General features: G+C 50.6%; 1 protein-coding gene across 7 annotated transcripts in view; it reads right to left on the bottom strand.

The window, feature by feature from the left end:
* PlexA (plexin A) overlaps nucleotides 1–10,000 on the bottom strand; it is a 680,989-nt gene that overhangs the window by 220,152 nt on the left and 450,837 nt on the right. The window contains exon 1 of one of the 7 annotated variants that reach the window (XM_070084032.1): nucleotides 9,862–10,000. This exon is cut by the window's right edge and continues 299 nt beyond it. The exons of the other annotated variants lie outside the window; for them this stretch is intronic. The gene's annotated coding sequence lies outside the window, so the exon portion shown is untranslated. The remainder of the gene's footprint in view (nucleotides 1–9,861) is intronic. 7 annotated transcript variants of the gene reach the window in all.

Here is a 10,000-nt window from a genome sequence, read left to right as displayed (position 1 = left end):
GTGAGGTAGTGAGGTAGGGAGAGTGAGGTAGGGACAGGTAGTGAGTGAGGAAGTGAGAAAGTGAGAGTGAGGAAGTGAGAGTGAGGAAGTGAGAGTGAGGAAGTGAGAGTGAGGTAGTGAGAGTGAGGTAGTGAGAGTGAGGAAGTGAGAGTGAGGTAGTGAGAGTGAGGTAGTGAGTGAGGAAGTGAGAGTGAGGTAGTGAGGTAGGAAGAGTGAGGTAGTGAGTGAGGTAGTGAGAGTGAGGAAGTGAGAGTGAGGAAGTGAGAGTGAGGAAGTGAGAGTGAGGTAGTGAGAGTGAGGTAGTGAGTGAGGAAGTGAGAGTGAGGTAGTGAGGTAGGGAGAGTGAGGTAGGGACAGGTAGTGAGTGAGGAAGTGAGAGAGAAAGTGAGAGTGAGGAAGTGAGAGTGAGGTAGTGAGAGTGAGGTAGTGAGAGTGAGGTAGTGAGAGTGAGGTAGTGAGAGTGAGGTAGTGAGAGTGAGGTAGTGAGAGTGAGGTAGTGAGAGTGAGGTAGGGAGAGTGAGGTAGTGAGTGAGGAAGTGAGAGTGAGGTAATGAGGTAGTGAGAGTGAGGTAGTGAGAGTGAGGTAGTGAGAGTGAGGTAGTGAGAGTGAGGTAGGGAGAGTGAGGTAGGGAGAGTGAGGTAGGGAGAGTGAGGTAGGGAGAGTGAGGTAGGGAGAGTGAGGTAGGGAGAGTGAGGTAGGGAGAGTGAGGTAGGGAGAGTGAGGTAGGGAGAGTGAGGTAGGGAGAGTGAGGTAGGGAGAGTGAGGTAGGGAGAGTGAGGTAGGGAGAGTGAGGTAGGGAGAGTGAGGTAGGGAGAGTGAGGTAGGGAGAGTGAGGTAGGGAGAGTGAGGTAGGGAGAGTGAGGTAGGGAGAGTGAGGTAGAGAGAGTGAGGTAGGGAGAGTGAGGTAGTGATATACTTTTACCTTTGATATACCTATGATGAGTTTCGAGTGTGTTTCTACTCCCAGAGCCCGGCCATGGCCCAGGCTCGATGGGAGAGGGGCCCACGCTGGTAAAGACAGCAGCAAGAAAGGATAAAGTCAGAAGACAGGTCAAGAGAGCAGGAGGAGAGGCACAAATAGGTTAAGAATGTAGTATACAACGAATACAATAGTTAAGGTGGTAGGGCATAACAAATCAGTAATACAGTACATGGTAACAACAGAATATAATACACAGCAACTACAACAGAATACAATACACAGTAACAATATACAGCAACTACAACAGAATACAATACACAGCAACCACAACCGAATACAATACACAGCAACCACAACCGAATACAATACTCAGCAACCACAACAGAATACAATACACAGTAACAAAATACTATACACAGTGACTACAACAAAATACAATACACAGCAACTACAACAAAATACAATACACAGCAACTACAACAGAATACAATACACATCAACAACAAAATACAGCTTACTACAGTAATCCAGGTACCTTTCCCTAAGTGAGATATAGCAAGAAATTCCCACAAAAGTAATTATGTACTGCATACGAAGTCAGCTGGTAACTGCACGAAGGTAATCAGGTCTGGCAATGACAGTGTAGGAACCAGTGTGTGTGTGTGTGGGGGGGGGGGAACTAGACACTAGTGAGTGGGAACCAGGGTGTGGGGGGAACTGGACACTAGTGAGTGGGAACCAGTGTGTGGAGGGGAACTAGACACTAGCGAGTGGGAACCAGTGTGTGGGGGGAACTAGACACTAGTGAGTGGGAACCAGGGTGTGGGGGGAACTGGACACTAGTGAGTGGGAACCAGTGTGTGGGGGGAACTAGACACTAGTGAGTGGGAACCAGTGTGTGGAGGGAACTAGACACTAGTGAGTGGGAACCAGTGTGTGGAGGGGAACTAGACACTAGTGAGTGGGAACCAGTGTGGGGGGAACTAGACACCAGTGAGTGGGAACCAGTGTGTGGAGGGGAACTACACACTAGTGAGTGGGAACCAGTGTGTGTGGAGGGGAACTAGACACTAGTGAGTGGGAACCAATGTGGGGGGGAACTAGACACTAGTGAGTGGGAACCAGTGTGTGGGGGGAACTAGACTAGTGAGTGGGAACCAGTGTGTGGAGGGGAACTAGACACTAGTGAGTGGGAACCAGTGTGGAGGGGAACTAGACACTAGTGAGTGGGAACCAGTGTGTGGGGGGAACTAGACACTAGTGAGTGGGAACCAGTGCGGAGGGGAACTGGACACTAGTGAGTGGGAACCAGTGTGGATGGGAACTAGACACTAGTGAGTGGGAACCAGTGTGTGGAGGGGAACTAGACACTAGTGAGTGGGAACCAGTGTGTGGAGGGGAAACTAGATACTAGTGACTGGGAACCAGTGTGTGTGGGGGGACTAGACACTACTGAGTGGGAACCAGTGTGTGGGGAGAACTAGACACTAGTGAGTGGGAACTAGTGTGTGTGTGGGGGGGACTAGACACTAGTGACTGGGAATCAGTGTGTGGAGGGGAACTAGACACTAATGAGAACCAGTGTGGGGGAAGTAGACAGACAAGAGAGAGAGAATGGCAGGTCTGACTGAAATGTATAAATGACGCACAGGTCACGGTGGCAGACTTTTTTCACTCTGGTAACCAGATGAGGGGGAGGGCGAGAGAGAGAGGAAGGGGGGAGGGTGAGAGGTCGGGGAAGGGGGTGAGAGGGAGGGGAACGGGGGAGGGTGAGAAGGGAAGGTGAGAGGGAGGGGAAGGGGGAGGAGGGGAAGGGGGAGGGGGAGGAGGGGAAGGGGGAGGAGGGGAAGGGGGGAGGGTGAGGAGGGGAAGGGGGGAGGGTGAGGAGGGGAAGGGAGGAGGGTGAGGAGGGGAAGGGAGGAGGGTGAGGAGGGGAAGGGGGGAGGGTGAGAGGTGAAGGGGGGAGGGTGAGAGGTGAAGGGGGGAGGGTGAGAGGTTACCTGGAGGTTATTCCGGGGATCAACGCCCCCGCGGCCCGGTCCACGACCAGGCCTGATCAACTAGGCTGTTACTGCTGGCCGCACGCAGTCCGACGTACGAGCCACAGCCCGGCTGATCCGGCACTGACTTTAGGTATCTGTCCAGCTCTCTCTTGAAGGCAGCCAGGGGTTTATTGGCAATTCCCCTAATGCTTGATGGGAGGCTGTTGAACAGTTTTGGGCCCCGGACACTTATGGTGTTTTCTCTTAGTGTACCAATGGCGCCTCTACTTTTTATTGGCGGCATTTTGCATCGCCTGCCCAGGTCCACGACCAGGCCTCCCGGTGGATCAGGGCCTGATCAACGAGGCTGTTACTGCTGGCCGCACGCAATCCAACGTACGAATCACAGCCCGGCTGATCCGGCACCGTCTTTAGGTATCTGTCCAGCTCCTTCTTGAAGACAACCAGGGGTCTTCCCGTAATGCTCCTTATTGATAGTGGGAGGCTGCTGAACAGTCTTGGGCCCCGGACACTTATTGTTTTCTCTTAGTGTACCAGTGACGCCCCTACTTTTCACTGGGGGTATGTTGCATCGCCTGCCAAGTCTTTTGCTTTCGTATGGAGTGATTGCTGTGTGCATATTAGGGACCAGTCCCTCCAGAATCTTCCAGGTGTACATTATGATATATCTCTCTCGCCTGCGCTCTAGTGAGTACAAGTCAAGTGCTTCCAGGCGCTCCCAGTAGTTAAGGTGTTTGATGGAACTTGTACGTGCAGTAAAGGTTCTCTGTACATTCTCTAGTTCTGCAATTTCACCTGCCTTGAATGGTGATGTTAATGTACAACAGTATTCCAGCCTAGACAGAATAAGTGATTTAAAAAAGATCATCACTGGCTTAGCATCTCTTGTCTTGAATGTTCTCATTATCCATCCTATCAGTTTCCTAGCAGATGTGATAGTGGCATTGTTGTGGTCCTTGAAGGTGAGATCCTCTGACATTACCACTCCCAGGTCTCTCACATTACTTTTCCTCTCTATTGTGTGATTGAAGTTTGTAGTATACTCAGTCCTAGTTATTATTTCCTCCAGTTTTCCATAACGGAGTAGTTGGAATTTGTCTTCATTGAACATCATATTGTTCTCTGTTGCCCATTGGAAAACTTGGTTTATATCTTCTTGGAGATTAACAGTGTCCTCAATGGATGACACTCTCATGCAGATCCTAGTATCGTCTGCAGAAGATGACACAGGACTGTGGTTTACATCTCTGTCTATGTTTGATATGAGAATAAGGAACAGGGGAGGGTGAGAGGGAGGGGAAGAGGGGAGGGGGTCAGGTCGTGCAAACACTAAATGACCACGGAGCCCTCAGGGTCAAACACCTCCCCCCCATCACCCCCACCCCACCATTTCTCCCCTCCAACCCCATCATTTCTATCCCCCACCTCGTCATTTTCCCCCTTCACCCCATCGTTTTTCTCCCCTCCACCCCATCATTTCTCTCCCCACCTCATCTCTCCCCTCCACCCCATCATTTCCCCACGATCTCTCTACCCCACCACACACGCCTAGGATCTGGACAAGCATTTTCACTAAGTGATGGGTTCATATGTTGGATTGCGTGCGACCGGCAGTAACAGCGTGGTTGATCAGACTCTGAGCCACCGCGAGGCCTAGTCCTGGATCGGGCCGCGGGGCCATCGACCCCCGGAACACCTTCCAGGTAAGTGCCAGATCAATCAGGCTGTGATAGGTAGGTGGGCCAGCGGACCGCCAACAGCCTGGTTGATCAGACAAGCACCAGGTATACTCAACTGTTGCACACGTGTCTTAATCTCCACATGTTGCTTGTCATTATGCGAGCCAAGTGCCGTCAGTGAAGACAGCGTCAGTAATGATCAAGGAGTCATGCTCAGTGTCCTAAGCTAACTTTAGTGCCATCACGACGACAACCAAATGTACAAACCAGCAGTTAATTCTTATGCCCAACACAACAAGGTCGCTAGAAGTCAAATTTGTAGTCACGGCACAGTACCAGTGTCGTCACCACACCGCCAGTGTCGTCACCACACCGCCAGTGTCGTCACCACACCACCAGTGTCGTCACCACACCGCCAGCGTCGTCACCACACCGCCAGCGTCGTCACCACACCGCCAGCGTCGTCACCACACCGCCAGCGTCGTCACCACACCGCCAGTGTCGTCACCACACCGCCAGCGTCGTCACCACACCACCAGTGTCGTCACCACACCACCAGTGTCGTCACCACACCACCAGTGTCGTCACCACACCGCCAGTGTCGTCACCACACCGCACACAGAAATCACTCCCTACGAAAGTAAAAGACTGGGCAGGCGATGCAAAATGCCCCCAATAAAAAGTAGGGGCGCCATTGGTACACTAAGAGAAAACACCATAAGTGTCCGGGGCCCAAAACTGTTCAACAGCCTCCCATCAAGCATTAGGGGAATTGCCAATAAACCCCTGGCTGCCTTCAAGAGAGAGCTGGACAGATACCTAAAGTCAGTGCCGGATCAGCCGGGCTGTGGCTCGTACGTTGGACTGCGTGCGGCCAGCAGTAACAGCCTAGTTGATCAGGCCCTGATCCATCGGGAGGCCTGGTCATGGACCGGGCCGCGGGGGCGTTGATCCCCGGAATAACCTCCAGGTAACCGCCAGTGTCGTCGTCACACCACCAGTGTTTATTTACTTTCCGAATCAAAACCAGGTTTTAAACCCCTTTCAGATTCTGCCTCGCTTATATACACTATTTTTGCACCTCATTCATGCTTGTCTACCATTTGTACCCTTCATCTCCACCCGTCATTCTTAGTGAGTATCGGCTCAGTGCTCTTTAATCTATCTTCGCCGGAAGCATATCTAGTATACCAGCGCTATTTATCTTGGTATGAAAGAATTCTGATGCACCAGTGTACTCTCGCTCTATCATCTGAAGACGGCTTCCTGACACATCAATGATCTAATGACTATTTTGATAAGAGTTCCCAATACGGATGTGATCCTTCTCTGTATGCTCGCCATTACGTGCATTTTGCAACACAGAGGCCAGAGGTAAGCTTTATATCTTACCTGTGACGTGAAGAACAGTATCATACCCTGCAGACTTGACTGATATAAATCTAACATCCGTGGTTCCAGACCTAACATCTTGCTAGAATATACCTGGTTCAGAGAGAACCGACAGCTTGATGAATTAAAACACTTGTGCATCTTTATTATGGAAACGTATCGCCAACCAGTGGCTTCCTCAGTCCAGTACAAAGAAGAATGGTTCACGATAAGGAGGCAATCAGTCCATCAATCTTTTCTAGGTCGATGGACTGATCACATCGATTATAGGCTGAGGGACTGATTACCTGAAATTCCTTTTGATCTTCAACCATTTTTACCTGTGTGATGAATGTACTGGACTGATGAAGCCACTGGTTGGCGAAACGTTTGCACAGTGAAGATACCCAAGTGTTGCACATGTGTCTAATTCATCTTACTAGAAGATAATCAGACAATTTAGGAACAAATGTTGAAGGCGTCAAGAGGTAATTGGACCTACACCTCTTCCAGGTGCCAGATCAACCAGGCTGTGATGGATGTGCGCGCCAGCGAACCGCCAGCAGCAACAGGATGGATGTGGCTTGGACCTGACTAGCTTGGACCAGTGGGGGACTTGGACCTGCCTCGCATGAGCCAACAGGCCTGTTGCAGGGCTCCTCCTTTCCTATGTTATGTAACAGCCTTGTTGGCCAGACAAGCCTGGCCCAAGGCCGGACTGCGGCAGAAGGAAAACTCTCGAAACCCACCAAAGGTACATCCAAGTAGTCGACCAGTCTTATCAGCAACACCTATGCATTCTCACCTTCCCCTCAGATTTCTACCACTTTCAACACCCAACAAGTTGTACAAATTTTGATTAAACCTAAAACTGAGAACCTTCAAAAGCACAAGGAATTCAAGACTTCAAAATCCTCTCATCAAACATGAAGTCTACTGGTAATTCCCTTTAATCGCGTGATCAGCCAGGTTGTAGTGGTTACGTTAGACTACGTGTCTCATTGCTCTGGAATGTGGTCATGGGGGCGATGATCCACGAAATCTTCAGGTTTCAAGTCAGGTACTGACTTCACACACACACACACACACACACACACACACACACACACACACACACACACACACACACACACACACACACACACACACACACACACACACACACAAAATCACCCACGCTACACAACCTTCAGTATCTGCCATCTCTACAAGACGAAAACGTATATGAAGGCTCCCTCAAGACAGGTGGTAACCTGGCAAGGCACAAGCCACTCTTGAAGCTCGCCAACACACACTAACCTCCCACTCCCAGCTATACATCAACGACAGATTATGTAAAACAGAAAAAAGTTGGGTTATAAATCTCGGGGAAAGTAAATATATTCAGAAGTGTAGCAACTTTGGCTCCTTTCCATTATCTTCAGCGGCTCGGCATCGCCCTCCAGCAAGAGGCGAAAAATTCCTGCCATTCCCATTCCTCACTGGAACCTGCCCGGAATGGCAGCAGCGGCAGTAGCATCCCGGGACGCTTCACTGATTCTTGGGAATGCGCCATAACCGGTTGCCCGCTAGGATATACGAAGCAAGGAGAGCCGGTCCACCTCAAACATGGCCACTTAACATCCACCTCAAACATGGCCACTTAACATCCACCTCAAACCACAACATCGCATTTTTTCATACTTAAATTACATACCAAGGTCATTTATCCGCCCATGGGGACAATGTCAACTTCTGGACAAAACAAGGAAAAAAATCTCAAAGTTAAAGATGCAGATGACAAAAACACGGAGGAGGAGGAAGAGGGGCAGTAGGAAGGATGAGGAAGAACAAGGAGGAGGGAGGAGGAGGAGGAGGGAGGAGGAAAGGAGGAGGGAGGAGGAGGAGGGAGGAGGAGGAGGGAGGAGGAGAAGGGAGGTGGAGAGGGAGGAGGAGAAGGGAGGAGGAGAGGGAGGAGGGAGAAGAAGGGAAGGAGGAGGGAGGAGAAGGGAAGGAGGAGGGAGGAGAAGGGAAGGAGGAGGGAGGAGAAGGGAAGGAGGAGGGAGGAGGAGGAAAGGAGGAGGGAGGAGGAGGAAAGGAGGAGGGAGGAGGAGGAAAGGAGGAGGGAGGAGGAGGAAAGGAGGAGGGAGAAGGAGGGAAGGAGGAGAAGGGAAGGAGGAGAAGGGAAGGAGGAAGGAAGAGGAGGGAAGGAGGAAGGAAGAGGAGGGAAGGAGGAAGGAAGAGGAGGGAAGGAGGAAGAAGGGGAAGGAGGAGGGAGGGGAAGGAGGAGGAGGGAGGGGAAGGAGGAGGAGGGAGGAAGAGGAGGGAGGGGGAGGAGGAGGAGGGAGGGGGAGGAGGAGGAGGGAGGAAGAGGGAGGGGGAGGAGGAGGAGGGAGGAAGGAAGGGGGGGAGGAAGATGAAGGTAGGAGGAGAGAGGAAGGGGAAGGAGGAGGGAGACGATAACACTGTAAACGAGAGAGAAGAGTGTTCGTGTGGGAACTTGTTGCTTGATCCCATCTCTGCCTAACTCATGAAGCAGCTCTGGGGAGAAGAGGGAGGAGGGAGTGGGTGTGGAGGGGAGAGGGATGGTGAGGAACGGGAGAATAGGGTAGGGGTGGGTTAGTAGGGGGAAGCGAGAGAATAGGAAGGGATGGGGTGGAGAGGGCAAGATGGGAAGGGGGATAGGGTGGGATGAAAGACACGTGGGGGAGTGGGGAGAGGTAGTATGGAACCTGTGGGGAGACTGTGATGGGAGGGGAGGAAGGGGGGGACAGCCTGCGGGACGCCAACTCAAATCTGGTGAAGCAGAAGTAATAATAACAGTGATAGGAGACGTGACGATGGGGTACGCAAAACTAAACAGCTACAGCTGCTGCTGAGGCAGCGTAAAACACCACACACAGAAATTTAAGTTGTTTTTAACAATAAATAATAACTATAATCGAAAAACAAATGATAAGTAACATTATGCTTGGTAAAAAGGTACAAGCGCATCAGTAAGTGTGGCGAGCAATGGTGAACCTTGCTGTTGCTGCGGCGGCGGCGCCGGCGTGTACAGTTTCAGTGTTCCTTGCATAAGCGTCCTCACAAAGCCTCTAAGAGTGGCATTCCGGGTGAAACAGATGCCAGGGAGCGTTGTTTAACTACTCACGCAAGAGAAATGCTCCAACACTGGCCAGACAATGGATGACATGCAGCAAGTGTTAAACCGTCAAACACTTGCGATGAAGCAAGTCTTGGAAGTCCTCTTAGTCACCGTTAGTGAAACAAATGTTGCAGAGTACTGGATACTGTTAGCTCCGTTTTCCCAGGCAATTTACCCTTGGGCGACCAGTGGGAGGGTGTGTGTGGTGGGTCCGCCATCTCCTGCACATTCCTTCCCCTTCACAATCCACCCACTTCATCTCTTCAATTCCTTAACACGCCGGACACCCGAGAATTAGCCCCACTATTCTACTTCTCGCTTGACTAGAACCAAGTTTGGTTATGGATGTCAATAACTGTGTAAGCATATAACTAGCGGAGGGCAGTCTCTATGAGAACCTGAAATTGTACTCGAGAAGCCAAACACGCACCGTCAAAGCCTCCATTACTGGAACAAGTGTAAATTATTGTGTTCACCGGCGGTGCAGCTCTCACTCACCGGCAACATTTTACATAGGAAACAATACAGCAAGACTTAACAATGGGACAGTGCTTCCCACGCCGCCGCCACCAACACACCTCTCCAACTAACCTGCCTCCAGCACTTCAACTAAGTCCTCCAGCTTCATATTGTTTCTAAATATCATTATTTCCTTCCTATGTTATTAGTACTACCCTCTTTTTTTTCATAATTTTCCCTACATCTCACTCCCCCTCACATAAATACGAACATCTGTAAAATGTACACTGGAAATTCCTTACCTGAGTCACACGATAGTCCTCTTTTGGTGTCAGCGCGATTGCCTCATCACGGAGCTGACTACATCTATTACCCTGATGTGTCACCTTTAACACTACACAAACCGCACTCTATGTATATCTTTGCTAATTTCTGCCCAGA

This window comes from Cherax quadricarinatus, chromosome 11 (assembly GCF_038502225.1).
Source record: "Cherax quadricarinatus isolate ZL_2023a chromosome 11, ASM3850222v1, whole genome shotgun sequence".
NCBI classification, from domain to species: Eukaryota; Metazoa; Arthropoda; class Malacostraca; order Decapoda; family Parastacidae; genus Cherax; species Cherax quadricarinatus.
Note: the sequence above shows the minus strand (reverse complement) of the source record. Positions and strands in the feature narration are given on the sequence as shown.